We start from the raw sequence: 16,544 nt of genomic DNA on the forward strand, positions 1-16,544 counted from the left end.
TACAGTTATGTATAGTAATTGAAGTAGAAAATCCTTTCTAACCAAACACAAAATTCAGAAGCCATAAAGGAAAAGGTTTTAAAAACTGAACACAAAAATATTTTATTTTATGTATGATTTTAAAATAAAAGTAAAATAAACAAAAAATTGGAGGAAAATACTTGCAACACATTAAGCAAACAAAAAAATTATAATTTTCTTAATTTACTATGGGGCAATTAAAAAAAAAATAAGTACTGGATCTTCTTGCCAGAGCAATCACACACACAAAAAAAAATAAAACGCGTCAGATTTGGAAACGAAGAAGTAAAACTGTCACTATTTGAAAATGACATAATTTTATATATAGAAAATATTAAAGACTCTACTGAAAAGCTGAAAAAATTCATTCTAATCAATGAATTTCATAAAGTTGCAGGATACAAAATTAACATACAAAAATCAGTAGCATTCCTATACACTAACAATGAATTATCTGAAAAAGAATAAAAGAAAACAATTCCATTTAAAATAGCATGAAAAACAGTAAAATACTTGGGAATAAACTTAAGCAAGAAGGTGAAAGATCTTTACTCTGAAAACATTGATGAAAAAATTTAAGAAGACAAAAATAGATGGAAAAGTATCCATTGTTCATGGATTACAAGAATTATTATTGTTGAAACGTCAGTCTCTAGACTGACCAAAAACCACCTATAGATTCAACGCAATTTCTATCAGGATTTCAATGACATTTTTTCAGAAGTAGAAAGAACTTCTGAAGTTTATATAGGACCACAGAAGACCCAGAATAGCCAAAGTCATCCTGAGAAAAAACAACAAAGTGAGAGGCATCTTACTTCCTGATTTCAAGTTTACCATACAGCTATAGCAATCAAAACAGTATGATACTGGCACAAAAATGACAAATAGACCAGTGGAACAGAATAGAGAGCCCAGAAGTAAACCTAAGTATAAAGTCAACTAATATTTGACAACGGAGCCAAGAATACTCAATGGATAAGAGTCTCTTCAATAAATGGTGTTAGAAAAATTGGATATTCACGTGTAAAAGAATAAAACTAGACCCCTACCTTACACCACTCACAAAAATTAACCTAAAGTAGATTAAAGACTTAAATGTAAGGACTAACACCATAAAACTTCTAGAAGAAACCATATGCAGTAAGCATGGCATACTTTTGACACAGGTCTCAGTAGTATTTTTGTTTGTTGGTTTCCTCAGGCAATGGAAACAAAAGCCAAAATAAACAATTGGGAATACATCAAACTAAAAAGCTTCTGCACAGCAAAATAAACAATCAACAAAGTGAAAAGAAAACCTACAGAATAGGGAAAAATACCTGCAAATCATATATTCAGTAAGGGATTAATATCCAAAATAAAGAAAGAACTTATTCAATTCAATAGCAAAAAAAAAAAAAAACCAACAACTAAGGGTGGGTAAAAGATTGGAAATACACATTTTTCTAAAGACTATAAACAAATGGTCCACAGGTACATTGAAAGATGCTCAACATCAATCCCTAACGTCATTAGGGAAATGCAAATCAAAATTGCAATGAGATGTCACCTCATACCATAGAATGGCCATAATCAAAAAGACAACAGATAACATGCAAGGATGTGGAGAAAAGGGAACCCTTGTGTACTATCTCGGTGAGATTGTAAACTGGTGCAGCCACTGTGGAAAACAGTATGGCGGTTCCTCAAAAATTATCAATAGAACTACTATACAATCCAGCAATTCTACTTCTGGGAATATATTCAAAAGAAACAAAGCACTAACTCAAAAAGATATCTGCACCCCCATATTCATAGCAGTATTATTTATAATAGCTTGGACACGGAAACAACTTTAGTGTCCACTGATTGATGCATAAAGAAGTTGTGGTAATATACACTGTATAAAGAAATATTATTCTGCCATTAAAAAATGAGGAAATCCTGCCATTTATACCAACATGAATGGAACTTGAGGGCATTATGGTTGGTAAAATAAGACAGACAGAGGAAAGAAAAATATTGTATAATCTCATTTGTATGCGGAATCTTTTAAAAAAAGTCATACAAAAAGAGATCATATTTGTGCTTACCAGAGATGGGGCATTGTGGTTGGGGGAAGGAGAACTGGAGGAAAGTAACAAATTTTGGTGAAAAAGGAACAAATTTCCAGTTTTAAAATAAATAAGCCCTTGGGATGTAATGTACAACATGATTATAGTTAACACTGCTGTATGACATTCATGAAAGTTATCAAGAGAGTAAACCCTAAGAGTTTACTAAACTAAAAAAACTTTAGTTTCTTTTTTTCCTTTTCTTTTTATTGTGTCTATATGAAACGATGTATGCAAACTAAACTTATCACAGTAATCATTTTACAATACAGGTGATCCTTGAACAGCACAGGAATTAGGAACACTGACCCTCCTAACGGTCAAAACTCCACATATAGTTTAGAGTTACTATTCACATCCACAGTTCTTCCATATCTTCAGTTCTACATCTGAAGATTCAACCAACCACAGATAATGTAATATAATATTATTTACTATTGAAAAAAAATTTGCTTATAAGTGGATCTGTGTCATTCAATTCATGTTGTTCAAGGGTCAACTATACATGTAAAACAAACCATTATGCTGGACTTTTTAAACATACAGTGATGTATAACAATTATATCTCAATAAAACTGGAAAAGAAAAGAAGAGCAAAAAATATGGAAAGGCAATTTGTATAAAAAAGAAATACAATGGGCTAATATTTAGAAATTGCTCAACCATACTTACTATTAATCAAATACAAATCAAAAGAACAAGATATAATTTTTACCTATCACTAAAAGATCATTATCAACAGTGGTGAGAGTTAGGGACATAAGCTTTCAACATATGCTGTTTGTGGGGGTAAAAATTGATATGAACTTCTTGAAGAAAAATATGATAACAGCTCTCAAATTTTAAATTATGAATACTCTATACTCTTTAACCTTCAGTTGATATTTCCAATTAAAGGTAATACTTATTAAATTGTAAAATGAACATTCCTTTTGACTCAGCAATTCTATGTAATGAATTTATCCTAAAGATATATTCATAAAATTACATCAAGATATGTTGAACAGGGATATTCATTATGGCATCAGATCAGATCAGATCAGATCAGTCGCTCAGTCGTGTCTGACTCTTTGCAGCCCCATGAATCACAGCACGCCAGGCCTCCCTGTCCATCACCAACTCCCAGAGTTCACCCAGACTCACGTCCATCGAGTTGGTGATGCCATCCAGCCATCTCATCCTCTGTCATCCCCTTCTCCTCCTGCCCCCAATCCCTCCCAGGATCAGAGTCTTTTTCAATGAGTCAACTCTTCGCATGAGGTAGCCAAAATACTGGAGTTTCAGCTTGAGCATCATTCCTTCCAAAGAAATCCCAGGGCTGATCTCCTTCAGAATGGACTGGTTGGATCTCCTTGCAGTCCAAGGGACTCTCAAGAGTCTTCTCCAACACCACAATTCAAAAGCATCAATTCTTCGGCGCCTTCTTCACAGTCCAACTCTCACATCCATACATGACCACTGGAAAAACCATAGCCTTGACTAGACAAACCTTTGTTGGCAAAGTAATGTCTCTGCTTTTGAATATGCTATCTAGGTTGGTCATAACTTTCCTTCCAAGGAGTAAGCGTCTTTTAATTTCATGGCTGCAGTCACCATCTGCACTGATTTTGGAGCCCAAAAAATAAAGTCTGACACTGTTTCCACTGTTTCCCCATCTATTTCCCATGAAGTCATGGGACCGGATGCCATGATCTTTGTTTTCTGAATGTTGAGCTTTAAGCCAACTTTTTCACTCTCCACTTTCACCTTCATCAAGAGGCTTTTTAGTTCCTCTTCACTTTCTGCCAGAAGGGTGGTGTCATCTGCATATCTGAGGTGATTGATATTTCTCCCAGCAATCTTGATTCCAGCTTGTGTTTCTTCCAGTCCAGCGTTTCTCATGATGTACTCTGCATATAAGTTAAATAAACATGGTGACAATATACAGCCTTGATGTACTCCTTTTCCTATTTGGAACCAGTCTGTTGTTCCATGTCCAGTTCTAACTGTTGCTTCCTGACCTGCATATAAATTTCTCAAGAGGCAGATCAGGTGGTCTGGTATTCCCATCTCTTTCAGGATTTTCCACAGTTTATTGTGATCCACACAGTCAAAGGCTTTGGCATAGTCAATAAAGCAGAAATAGATGTTTTTCTGGAACTCTCTTGCTTTTTCAATGATCCAGCGGATGTTGGCAATTTGATCTCTGGTTCCTCTGCCTTTTCTAAAACCAGCTTGAACATCAGGAAGTTCACAGTTCACATATTGCTGAAGCCTAGCTTGGAGAATTTTAAGCATTATGGAGAATTTAAGCATTTAAGAATTTAAGCATATTGGAGAATTTAAGCATTATATAAAAGAAATAAGCATTTAATCATTATGGCATAGCAATGTAAAAAAATATATATGAAAAACAATAAACATATTCATCAATATAGAATGAGCTAAATATATTATGCTACATCCATATGAAACTGTACAACTCAGATGGAACTTGAACCACGTGCCAGGACTCTAACCCAACCTAAATCCAAATAAGGACTTGAACCCACAGTCTTTAACTAAAACTATATATCTGGTCTCAGTATATAAGGAAGTTCAGGTTTGGGACTCCCCTGATGGGCCAGTGGTTAAGGATCCTCCTTCTAGTGAAATAAAGATTAGTCTGTGCACCCAACAAGAAGCCCTGATGAGGCAACAAAGACTCAGTGCAGCCAAAAGTTTGTTAAATAAAATAAATTTAAAAATGAAGCTCATATTCTTTACGTCTCATTGCAGAAAGAATTCAGTAAGAGACAAAATGATAAGTAAGAAGTGAATTTATTTAGAGATGCATGTTCCATAGACAGAATGCAGTCCATCTCAAAAGGCAAGAATGGCTTTGGGAGAAATAACTCCACAGACAGAGTGTGGGCCATCTCAGAAGCCGAGAGGCCCCAAAATATGGGGTAGTTAGCTTTTATGGGTTGGGTAATCTCATAGGCTAATGAGTCAGTGAATTATTTCAACTATAATATTCAGGGAAAGAGTGGGGATTTCCAGGAACTGGGCCACCATTCACTTTTTTACTTTTATGGTGAGCCTCAGAACTGTCATAGTGTTTGTGGGTGTGTCATTTAGCATGCTAATGTATGACAATGAGCATATAATGAAGTTCAAGGTCCACTGGAAACCAAATCTTCCACTATCTTGGACTAGTTGGTTTTTAACCAATTCATGTCGTGTCCCATGGCTATGTCATTCTTTTAAAGGTTGTGACTTGCCCCCTTCTCTCCTGTTTCACATATAGTAGTAAAACACTACGAAGAAATTGAAAAAAAATGAGGTAGGTCTACATGAATTGCTATGCATATATCTCAACCAAATGTAACTATCCTAATTTAGGGAAAGCAGGGGGGACACAAGATGCAGATAACTACGTATAGCATAAAGCCTTTATTTCTTGACCTAAATCAGGGTTCTGTAAGTTAGCAAGAGCAGAATACATGGATATTGCATAGGCAACCAAAAATGCATATCATTGATTATTTGATTCTTAAAACTAGGATTCCTTTGTTAACCTATATTGGAAAGGGAACTGCTGATTCTAACAGAAAAGCTAATTAATCCTGCAAATTTCCATGGAAACGTAATCTATGAGCTCCAGCCCTGGACTAAGAAAGACCCTGGTACTTCTGGAGAACCACAGAGAGGTAGGTTTTATTTCTCACTCTCCCTTCATCTTCATCCCTATCCATAAAAACACAAACACTAGAAAGGAAACACCACAAGGGCAGGGCTTTAATTTGGTTCACTAGTATCTATCCCCAGCACTAAGAGTATTATCTGGTTCACAAGTCATCTAGAAAGAGCAAATAATTCCAAGGCCAATGTTGGAATAGAGCCAAAGTAGCCCTTTGAGGAATCCTGCTTCTCCGTTATTCTGTTTTCTCAATGAGCTAACCCAAGGCCTCTTTGCATTGATACTACCTCCAGAAGATTCATCAGCTGAGACCTGGTAATTCATTCATTATCTAGTTAATCATACTAGATATTATTCATTCTAGTTATTCATTTATAATCTCGTTATTCATGTATTATCTAGTACAACTCCAACCCAATTCTCTATTCCATATGCATATAAACAAAGAAGATAAATGCTTGTATAGGCTCCTTTCATGAACCAGTTTCATGACTGAGAACTGCTGATCACGTTTTGAATGGTGCTAATATAAAATATGGGCTAAAGTCTTCAAGTTCCAATACTTAAAGGTTTTTGTACTAAACATTGCCTTCTCCATCAAATGTTTTTCACCATTAATGGAGGGACCTGAAGCAGCACAAGCATGCCAGTTAGGATAATGAAAAGCAGGAAAAAGAAGCAAGGGAGTTGGGGCGGGGGGGGGGGTGGGGTCCCAAATAAATTTGACCTAACTTACTATTTGCACATAGGAATTTAGTCACTTCTCAGACCCTGGAAGTTAGTGATTAAATTGGTAGCAGATTACTGGCTGTGTACCAGACAGCAATAATATAGTTAAAAATAGTAATTAAGCATGTGAAAATCAGGTGCAACAGCTAACAGTCATGTTCATTTTCAAAAATTCTATAGTCTCAATTATCTGTCACTTTCCATTAGGTTTGCAATTTGGCAAAACTCTGGACTTCCACCCAAAGTTCCACAATATCATGTCACTTAAAATCCAGTATCGAAACAAGATTTAGAAAATCATTCTTTTTGAGTCTCTAGAGTAACATTCCCATGAGCCAATGATCCATAAATAAACACTATTTTTAAGTCTTCATTACGAAGCACATAGTTTCTCTTCAGGCAAGATTGGGCTGCCAACTTCTCTACTTAAGTCTTAATCCCTCCTATATCAAAGAAAAAATAGAAACATGCTAGCAGAAGTTCAGAGTGAACAAAGAATGGAACTCCCATCCCTCCATAGCTATGATTTTTCTCTAAATACCACTGAAAAAATAAAATTCTACAATTAAAACAAGGTGATGCAGGCAAAATATATTCTTTAAATATTCACAACCCTATACCTTACCTCCCACCAAATACTGATACCTCTACTCTCTCCATTTTGACTTCTCTGTACCAGCCACTACCTCTGAAAATCAAATCGTTTTATTTATTAGCAATTTCTTGGCTTTTTACTTCAATATATTCTATTTATATAACCATAATTCCCAAATTCAACACCAATAACAGAATTAAAATTTCATATCTTCCCTAATTCCCACCCTACTCATGCCATACTCCATTCTCATGTTTCCATAAGCAGAAAATCTGAAAACTGAAACTCTGTTTTAACATGCACCTTCTATACTTTTTCTTTACACTTTGCTGCCTAGATTTCCTCCAAATAATTCTAATTTCCACAGACTTCTATTATAAAATATTTGTTCTTCCTAATTCTATTTCTTTGTCACAGATCATAAAATTCATATAAATATGAACAACATATAGATAATCCTCTACAAAAGTTATTTATAAATTCTGTTGTTTTAAAGTCCAAAATAATGTAAGTAGTCAATAATACTGTCTATTGGTTTCGGGCAGAGATGAAGAATTTTCAACATGTAGCTTTGTTGATACCTGTGAAAGTCCATAAGGAGAAATTTTGTAACTAGAGAAGATCCTTCCAAATACTAAATATATTGCTATCTCTGTGCCTAATAACTATGTTTTGCATCTCACAGACACTCAATAAATATTTCATTTGGTAGATAAAGAATTATACAAAACCTTAAAAGAAAACCAGTAAAAGCCATCTTCTTAAAAAATCACAATCTTTGTCTTCAACTCTAATTTTCCCTAATCTGACAAGTCTACACTTAAAAACAGAGCTTAGGGAAATTACCTTTAAAATAAATAAATACACAAACACACACACCATAGCACCTAGATGTTCAACAATGATTAATAAAATTATATCTATTCACTTGGAAGAATGTTAGCAATCTAAAATAACATCTATGTAGACTAGGTAATATTATATGGAAAATGTTTTGGTAAAGGTTAAATGAAAAGCAAGGTTCCAAATTTTATCCACAGTATTACTGCAATTCATTTTAAAGTTGTGCAGAGAAAAAAGACTAAAAGAAAATGTATCAATGAGATTACAGATAATTTTGTCTGTGCTTTTAAAATCCCTACAATGAACTCATATCACTTTTATAATGAAAATAAAAATAAATTTTACTATAACAATCCAAAATATTTCACTCAGTTAAGAAGAGAGACACAGACTGTGTATAGGACACAACAAATGGAAATAGTTGTATATAGGCTGTTGGCCAGAGAAGGCAATGGCACCCCACTCCAGTACTCTTGCCTGGATCCCATGGATGGAGGAGCCTGGTAGGCTGCAGTCCATGGGGTCGCTAAGAGTCAGACACGACTGAGCGACTTCACTTTCACTTTTCACTTTTCATGCATTGGAGAAGAAAATGGCAACCCACTCCAGTGTTCTTGCCTGGAGAATCCCAGGGATAGGGGAGCCTGTTGGGCTGCCGTCTATGGGGTCGCACAGAGTCGGACACGACTGAAGTGACTTAGCAGCAGCAGCATGCTGTTGGTATTTTGGGCTTCTCCATTTAACAAATTGTCCTATGCCACTACTAAGGTAATTTTTTTATGGTGGATAACAAAATTTTAATAGTTCATCCAAATATGCCATTTGAATTTGACTACTGATAATCTCTATCTCCAAACCACAATTGTTCTCAGTATGTTGACATTTTAGTCTGTCTAAAAAAACCTAGCCATAAACCCAGGACCAAGGCTAATTTGAAATCCTGTTTTTCCCACGTGTGTGTTTTAAGCAAATCATTGGATCTCTTACATCATCAGATATGTTGCAACTGTCTTAGTGGTGCGTATCCATGACTCAAAACATGTACAGTTAATGAACTTCCTGATGCCTAACCTAAATTTCTTCTTGTTTCCGTTTGTACTTCTCTCCAGTTCTGTTTTCAGTGCAACTGAGAGCAATTGCTTGCAGTCACCCAGCCACTGTCAGATAATGACCTTCTCTTTACATGACTGATGACTATTTCCCATATTCATCTCATCCAGTGTGATTTTCATTTGATTATAAATGGCAGTAAAGATAGCACTGAGAGATTCCTCAATTTCCTAATATAATTGACATTTATAAAACAAGTATATAAGGCAAATATTAAATTCAAAAAGTAAGGCTTTTGCCACTATCTCATTTTAAAAATCTCCCATTACTGTGAACAAGTTTTGGGTTGAAAGTAAAATCCCTTCAAATATTTTGCCCCAACCCCATGCCAAGGCACATGCATCCAGTCCATATCTTATCTTTTCCTGCACTGGATCCCAATCGGCTTTTTATAGCCAGAAACTCTCTGAATGCAAAGCACGACCTTGGCTACTAGCTTCCCCTGGCACTAGTTTGAAAGTTATTTATAACTTTAAACTTCGCATGAAAGCCTATATTTCTCAACATGACTAGTCAAAACATTCCCGTTTTATATAGTAATGTAATGTTCTTTAATTCAGAAAGAAACCCCACACTTTAAACCTACAATATGTAACTAAGGCAGAGCAATTTCAACGCAGAAACAAGAATGCACTGAAGTCCAGCTCCTCTTTTTACAACTTGACTCTTACCTTTCTGTTGCTTCCTATAGAGTAAATGTGTTTAAAATTCGGCTCTTGTAGGAAATTTTCCAAAAAGAGTTTGGGGGAGAAAAAAAATAAGACTCCTTGGTTAGTCACAGAGTTGCAGAGTACCAAACTGAGAGGCAGTGACAGTGGGGCAGTCACTTCAGCTGAGCGTCATTCACCCAGGATGAGAAAGAAGGGGGAGGTTACAAACCAGGGTGGGTGGTATCTAATCCTGAACTGCTAGTCACTGACCTCACTGACAACTTGTTACTGAAAATACTTTGTTGAAAAAGGCCAGACACATACTTTACCCAGAGATCTACAAACATAGCTGTCAGGAAGCTCTAAATACGTAGGATCTGCATTTCTCTAGTACCTTTCTAAAACAAGGACCTCTCACATCTAATTAAAGCTGAATGCTGCAATTATCGAGAGTGAAAAATGATAAAGCAGGGATAATAGGAAAGTCCAGGAAATTCACACATCAAAAACCAATTATGTAAAATTCAATGTCTTCAGTACCGTAGAATTCTATGTCACATCTGAGATAGTTTTTCCTCTGAAATCTTACCAAGCATCATGCTCTGTGCTTCTAGGGTTAGACCCATGTAATTATTAGTAAAGAATGTAAGTGAAGACTTACCTAAAGCTCCATAGGTGAAACCATTATTAAAATCACCAAAAAAAAAAAAAAACCTCTTTTCCAACAAAATTTCTTTTTCCTACAGCTATTCTTTTATATATTTCCTCTTTCCCTTTTTAATCTCCTCACTATCAACATCTTAACATTCACCGGAACAATCTTCCATACGTCTGCTTTATGCTTTATCACTTCATCTATTCCTTGACACCCCACGTGAACTTGTACCATATTCTTTTAGGCATTAACACTTTTGTGACATTCTTCCAAAGTCATAAAAGTAGTGACTGTAGTAGTAGGTGATCACTACCCCTAAAAGAGAACTATTCGTTTGAGTTTTGGCATTCCTGTTCTTAAAAGGCTGAATTCAAAAAAATTTTTTATTAAGGTTTCTTTTTTTTTTTTTTTTTTTACAATATTGTATTGGTTTTGCCATACATCAACATGAATCCGCCACGGGCATTTATTTATTAGCTCTATAGGCACTCTTAGAACAAATATTAGGGAGCTAAGAGGAAAAGGCAAGGTCTGCAAATTGTCAGAGAGAATCAATTATGAAAGAGGTCTCATTTATATGATTTCTAGGAAAATCTGTGAAATAACTATTTTTATGTAGCTTCCTTTAAAATGTGCATACACTTGACATTACATTTCTCTAACGATTCTTAGTTGCTAACATACTGTCTTCCCCAGATTTTTTTTTAAGCAGCTTTTTCCCCCTGGAGAATCTAGGAGCAGCCTCTTTTCACAGTGAAAACAAAGGGTAAGTTTTATGTCTCTCAATCCATCTTTTCTTGAATAAAGAAATCACTTTTCACTTGCAAAATAGAAGTTTTTGTTTTAGAGCTTTAATAATGAATGTTTTCTAAACACAGACTGTTGAATTGAGCCCAAGATTAGATACCCAAATTCTCTTATAAGCCAGCCTGCTCCTACTTTAAAGCCACAGATAAGTTACTTACCTGCTCTGTACCTCTCCTTTTCATCTGCAAAATAGAGATGAAAACCCCTATTCTTTCTATCTACTTTTCAGGGGATATGTGATTTTACATGGATCAAATCTGAAGTGCTTCAAATTACAATGAGCTCCTCAGAGAGGCAATACAGATGCAATTATATTACTTGGTATAATAAAAGCAATTAAATAGTATAAATAGTGAAATATAATTTTAAAGAGCTCTATAAAGTTGTGTGTTTTTTTATTCCCTCTTAAAAATGTCTGCAGCCTCCAAGATAGGTTTCAGCTGAAGTATTTCCCACTATAGCCACAAGAGGTCCTCCTCCTAGCAATTCAAATCACGTCAGATTTGATGAGCAGAGGCCCCACAGTCTATATTTATATCAGTTGGGTGACAGAAAATACAGATCACCTATGTCAGATTTCCATAGCAAACTATAGGGTAGCAAACAAAACCGGAAAAATCTGGCTTTCTCTGGGTGATCACTGAAGCATGCTGAACACTAAATAGTTCCTGTAAACTACACAGCCACTGCATTTTGTGCCCTGGCCCCCTTCCAGATTTTCACAGTAATTCCATCTTGTCACCTTGCCCAGTCTTGTTCAGTATTTATTATCCTTCCCTATTTACTTGTTTTCTTTCTTTATACTTTTAAAACTTCAAAATTTTGGCTCACATTATTCCTGCAAGCAAACAAAGGTTAAGGATAGGGGAGCTAGATAAAAAGGGAAAAAAGAATAAATCAGAGCCATCATAGAAATCCTTCTGAGGTAATCAAGGGTATCTTTGGCTCTAGGCATCAGGGCTGGCCCCAGACAAACTCACTCAACCGCATGTACTGAGGAGCCCCTTGACGCACAGCCCTGTGTTAGGGGCCAGTTAGATTAGAGGAACAGAAGGGAGGCCTCCAAAAAGAAAACACCTCAATCTCTATCAGCAGTCCCTCCTGGGAAATCAGCCTTTCAGGGTATAATCAGTATTTTAATCAGAATGGAATAGTTTCTTCTTTACATTAAAATCCCTTAAAAAATGGAAGTAGCTTTTGCATGAACCATGAGTCCGTTTTATTCTATATATGACACCTTAAAATATTGGCTTTCAGATTGAGACCTAAAAATATGTAATTTTCTGAACAGCTATAACACTTTTTTTTTCCTAATTCCTGTTTTATTGACTAAGGAGAGGCACCTAGATGGAGTTTAAACACAAGATGGAAGTTGGAATGTCCCACCCAAAATCCTTTCTCATTCCAGCATTCCAAATAGCCTCTGTGTTGTTCACCTCACCTCGCCTCTGTCACACCTTTTTAAGATGATATTTGAAGTAAAGAATACTTTCAGTTTGTGATAATTAAAGATATCTTATTCCAAAAATATGTGATAAATAGTTCTGGGACTTTGTTGGGTGTTTTAGATGAATCTGCTCCTATTTCAACATTTGTATACTGTAGCAAAAAGATGTTTACCCCACTCTCTCTTTCTACCCACCTTGTTATTAGCTATTAACCAACTCTCCTGCCTCATTCACAAAAACAAGCCATCTTGGAAGACAGCCCCTACCTTCTCATCATCAAATCTACAAATCTACCCACTCGAGTCCTGCCTTCTCTCTTATTACAATTCAAGCTGTACTCTTCCTCCTACCAAAGGTTAATCTCTCCTCTTCTGCTCTGGATCCCTTCTTCTCCTACCTTTGCTAGGACTCTGCTCTTTCATTGTTATCTCATGTACTTCATTATAATCCCTTCTCTACTTGTCTTGGCAGAAAGTCAGGCCACTATCTTTAATTTTAAAACATCGAACAAACATCAGCTTCACCTTACAGATCTCTGCAGCTGCTCCTCCCAAGTTCTCTGCTGCCTTCATCACAACACGTCCCCGAGTTGCTTGCCATATACCTGTGTTTTCACTTCTCATTTATTCTACAGACCCATTCCATGTGACTTCTGTCACCTTCAATGCCATAAGGACCATTTTAAAGTCTATCCACAACCTCCATGTGGCCAAATCCATAAGTCACCTCAGGGATTACATTATCCAATCTGACCGTTTTAAAAATAAGATCTGTAATAGGATGCTGAGTGGAATTTTTCTTATTGCTCAGAATTGGCAACTAAGGCTCAAAATGAAAGAAAAAGAAGCCTTCTGTGTACACCACATGCTAAGGGATTTTCTGTATCTGAGGACAGACATCTCACTCTGGGGCTTACTGAAAATCAGTTAAGAAAAGCATTTTACGCTTCCCTCTCAGCCCCAATAGAGGAAAAGTTGGGGGACTTGAAAAATTAGAGGAATTAGGCCAACTACTCATCTCCTCTGGAAGATATCAGAGCAGGAGAAGTGGTGGAAAAGTCCATCTTGCCCCTTCCTCCTTTCAGGTCCCTCAAGAGGACATCTGGTCAGTGCTGGAGGAAAGGGAGGAGATGAGATTTAAATTGGAAGATGAAAGTTTCAAACTGGACTAAGCAGGCCTTAAAGCACTGAAAATGGCAGGAAAATTATGGAACCCACCAATGTGTCATTAAGGAATGAGAAAGGGAGGTGTAGCAGAGCAAACTGAAATGCAAGAATTGAGCTAACTGATTCATTCAACAGTCACACCTTCACAGGCTAACAGTTCTCAAACTTGTATCCCCAACCCAGACCTCTCGCATGAACCCAGAGGCATATATCCAACTGCTATTTCCATTTGCATAGCAAACATACATTTCAAACTCATTCTGTACCCAAAAAAGAGTTCTTGATTTTTCCTTTCAAACCTATCTCATTTATGGTGATTATAACAGAAATATCAAATCAATATGTTGTGCACCTGGAACTAACATAGCATTGTAGGTCAATTATATCTCAATTTTAAAATTATAATTTAAAAAAATTAAGGGATGGAGAGGTGTAAAAACCCTATTTCTATCTTTCATACTCTAGTAATCGGCACCCTCACTTAATTGCTTAGGCCAAAATCCTGCAGTCATCTTTCATTCAGTCTTTTCCTTTACAACCATCAAGAATTTCCATAAATCCTATTTCCAAAAGTTATCTTGAATACATCCACCTGTCTCTGTCTCCCCTACCCCAAGTATTCTGAGGCATGTGCAATCCATTTTCTACATAGCATCTAAATGATATTTCATAAGACAGTTTAGTTCATGTTATTCTCCTGCATAAAATTATCCAATGGCTTCCTATTATCCATAGCACAAAAGGAAAATTGTTTACCAAATCTACAAGGCCCTTCATGATCTGGCTCCTGTCAACCTCTCCCACTGGACTCACAGCACTGTTTCCCCTAGTTCACTGACTTCAATTACACTTTCTGTTCAGAAAACATCCAAGCGTATTCCTTTAGGGCCATTGCACTTGCTATTCTTTTGCCTGAAATCATTTTCTCCCAGCTATTTACATGCCTGCCTCATTCTCATCTTTGATATAATCCCTCAGAGAGGTATTACCTGATTACTTTATCTCACTGCCCCTAGTCACTTATCACAACCTTGCATATTTATTTATATGTTTACTTTTTCTGTTTTCACCACTGGAATAAAAGCCAGGGGCAATGGCAATGTCCTTAACAGCATGGCATATGAAAATTAACTATACAAGATAAAGTATAAATAGCTATTGGCTTTCAAATGAAGAAGAAATAGCTCTAGAAGGAGGAGGTAACCAAGAAAATTTCCTGTTATATTTGCCTTGATACAGAAATGAAAGATGTCAGCATCATGATAAAATGATATGCTATTAATTTTATTTCTCAAATATCCTTCAAACCCATTGCTTCTCCATGTTTACAGCTATTACCTGATACAAACTATAGTTGTCCTGCTTGCTGTCTTTATATACTTACCACTTAATTTCTCCCTCTCCCTCTATTTCACTTTGTGTAAACCCAAATATGGTATTTAGATGCTAGTCAGAATATGTGGATGCTAAAACTTTAAATCTTGATTTAACTATTTCTGAACTACTAAAACTGACACATTAACTTCACTGCCTTGGTGAAAACAGAAGGGCTAAAATGAATGTTCTGATTAATTTTCTCAGAGTGCCATGCCTCAACTCTGACAGCTCATCTTGCTGTTAGTCAATAACCTTAACGAGCACAGTAATTACAGTCAATCATGTCTGCTTTAGTTCATTGATTACTTTGTTATTTCTTTTACAACTTGTTAATGAAAATTCCCAGCACAGACATCCTGGGTGACATTTCTTTTATTAATTAACTACCCTATCAGTCCCTTGACTATATTATAACACCAAAGCATCTTGTATTGATAGTTCTAGAAACAACTTGCTCTTGCAGCTTTGAAAAAAATCAAAATCATTTTCATGGCCATGGGATTCTGAGCATAGCCACAGTTACTGTCATAATTATGATGTGCTGTCTTTTCTTTTTCCTGCCTCTTTCTATAAACTTTAGTTAAAATGCTATCCTATAGAAAATTAAGGAAAGGGTCTATTTCTTGAATTAGATGGAATATCAACCTGGAAAACAAAAGCAAAAGCAGCAGTGCAGCAGCATGGCAAGGCATCTGAAACAGGAAAACATGATGGACCTCTTCCTAAACACAGCTGAGAGAGCTCTGGGCATGACTCAAAAGTAACCCAGAAACACATTCAGAGGCTGATTTCTGGCACTAAGGCAGTAGGAATTTAAGCTACTGCAATCTAGGTACCTAAAATAATATGAGACTTCATTTTATAATACAAGTGTTGAAATAGAAATTTTAACAGCATACAGTTTTCAAGTAAATAGTAACTTTTTAATCATTTTAACTATGTAGTAAATGGTATACAGTTCATATTACATTTTAGGCAGGCTCTATTTCAATTTTAGCAGTGAGCAAATACAAGAGAAAGAACCAAGCAACAATAAAGAGCTGAGCCCAATCGAAGTAGCTTGGTGGCCTAATGAAATACAGTTAACTTGTATTTAGTTAGGACCAGTTACAATATACAATATCTAAGAACCAACAATCTAGAGAGTGGGAAACTGCAGCAGGAGTCTCCACCCAGCAATGTCACTCTATGTTAGGTAGTGGTAATGCCTTATTTCAGGTGGTTCAACAAAAAACACCCAACCTGAGGCATAAGTTAGAGCCACAGTCAAGCACTCTGGGCAGAAACCCAGTCACCTAGATTAAATGAACATGGTGGAAAGTTAGATGGAAGGCTATGATTCAATGGACACAAAATTGCTCAGGCTTCACACAGGCACACCAGATA

General features: G+C 36.1%; 1 protein-coding gene across 1 annotated transcript in view; it reads right to left on the reverse strand.

The window, feature by feature from the left end:
- Positions 1-9,871, reverse strand: part of CTNNA3 (catenin alpha 3) — a 1,905,103-nt gene extending 1,895,232 nt beyond the window's left edge. Inside the window, exon 1 of the mRNA XM_005226477.5 lies at positions 9,727-9,871. The gene's annotated coding sequence lies outside the window, so the exon portion shown is untranslated. The remainder of the gene's footprint in view (positions 1-9,726) is intronic.
- Positions 9,872-16,544: the final 6,673 nt, after the last annotated feature.

This window comes from Bos taurus, chromosome 28, assembly GCF_002263795.3.
Source record: "Bos taurus isolate L1 Dominette 01449 registration number 42190680 breed Hereford chromosome 28, ARS-UCD2.0, whole genome shotgun sequence".
Classification (NCBI taxonomy): Eukaryota; Metazoa; Chordata; class Mammalia; order Artiodactyla; family Bovidae; genus Bos; species Bos taurus.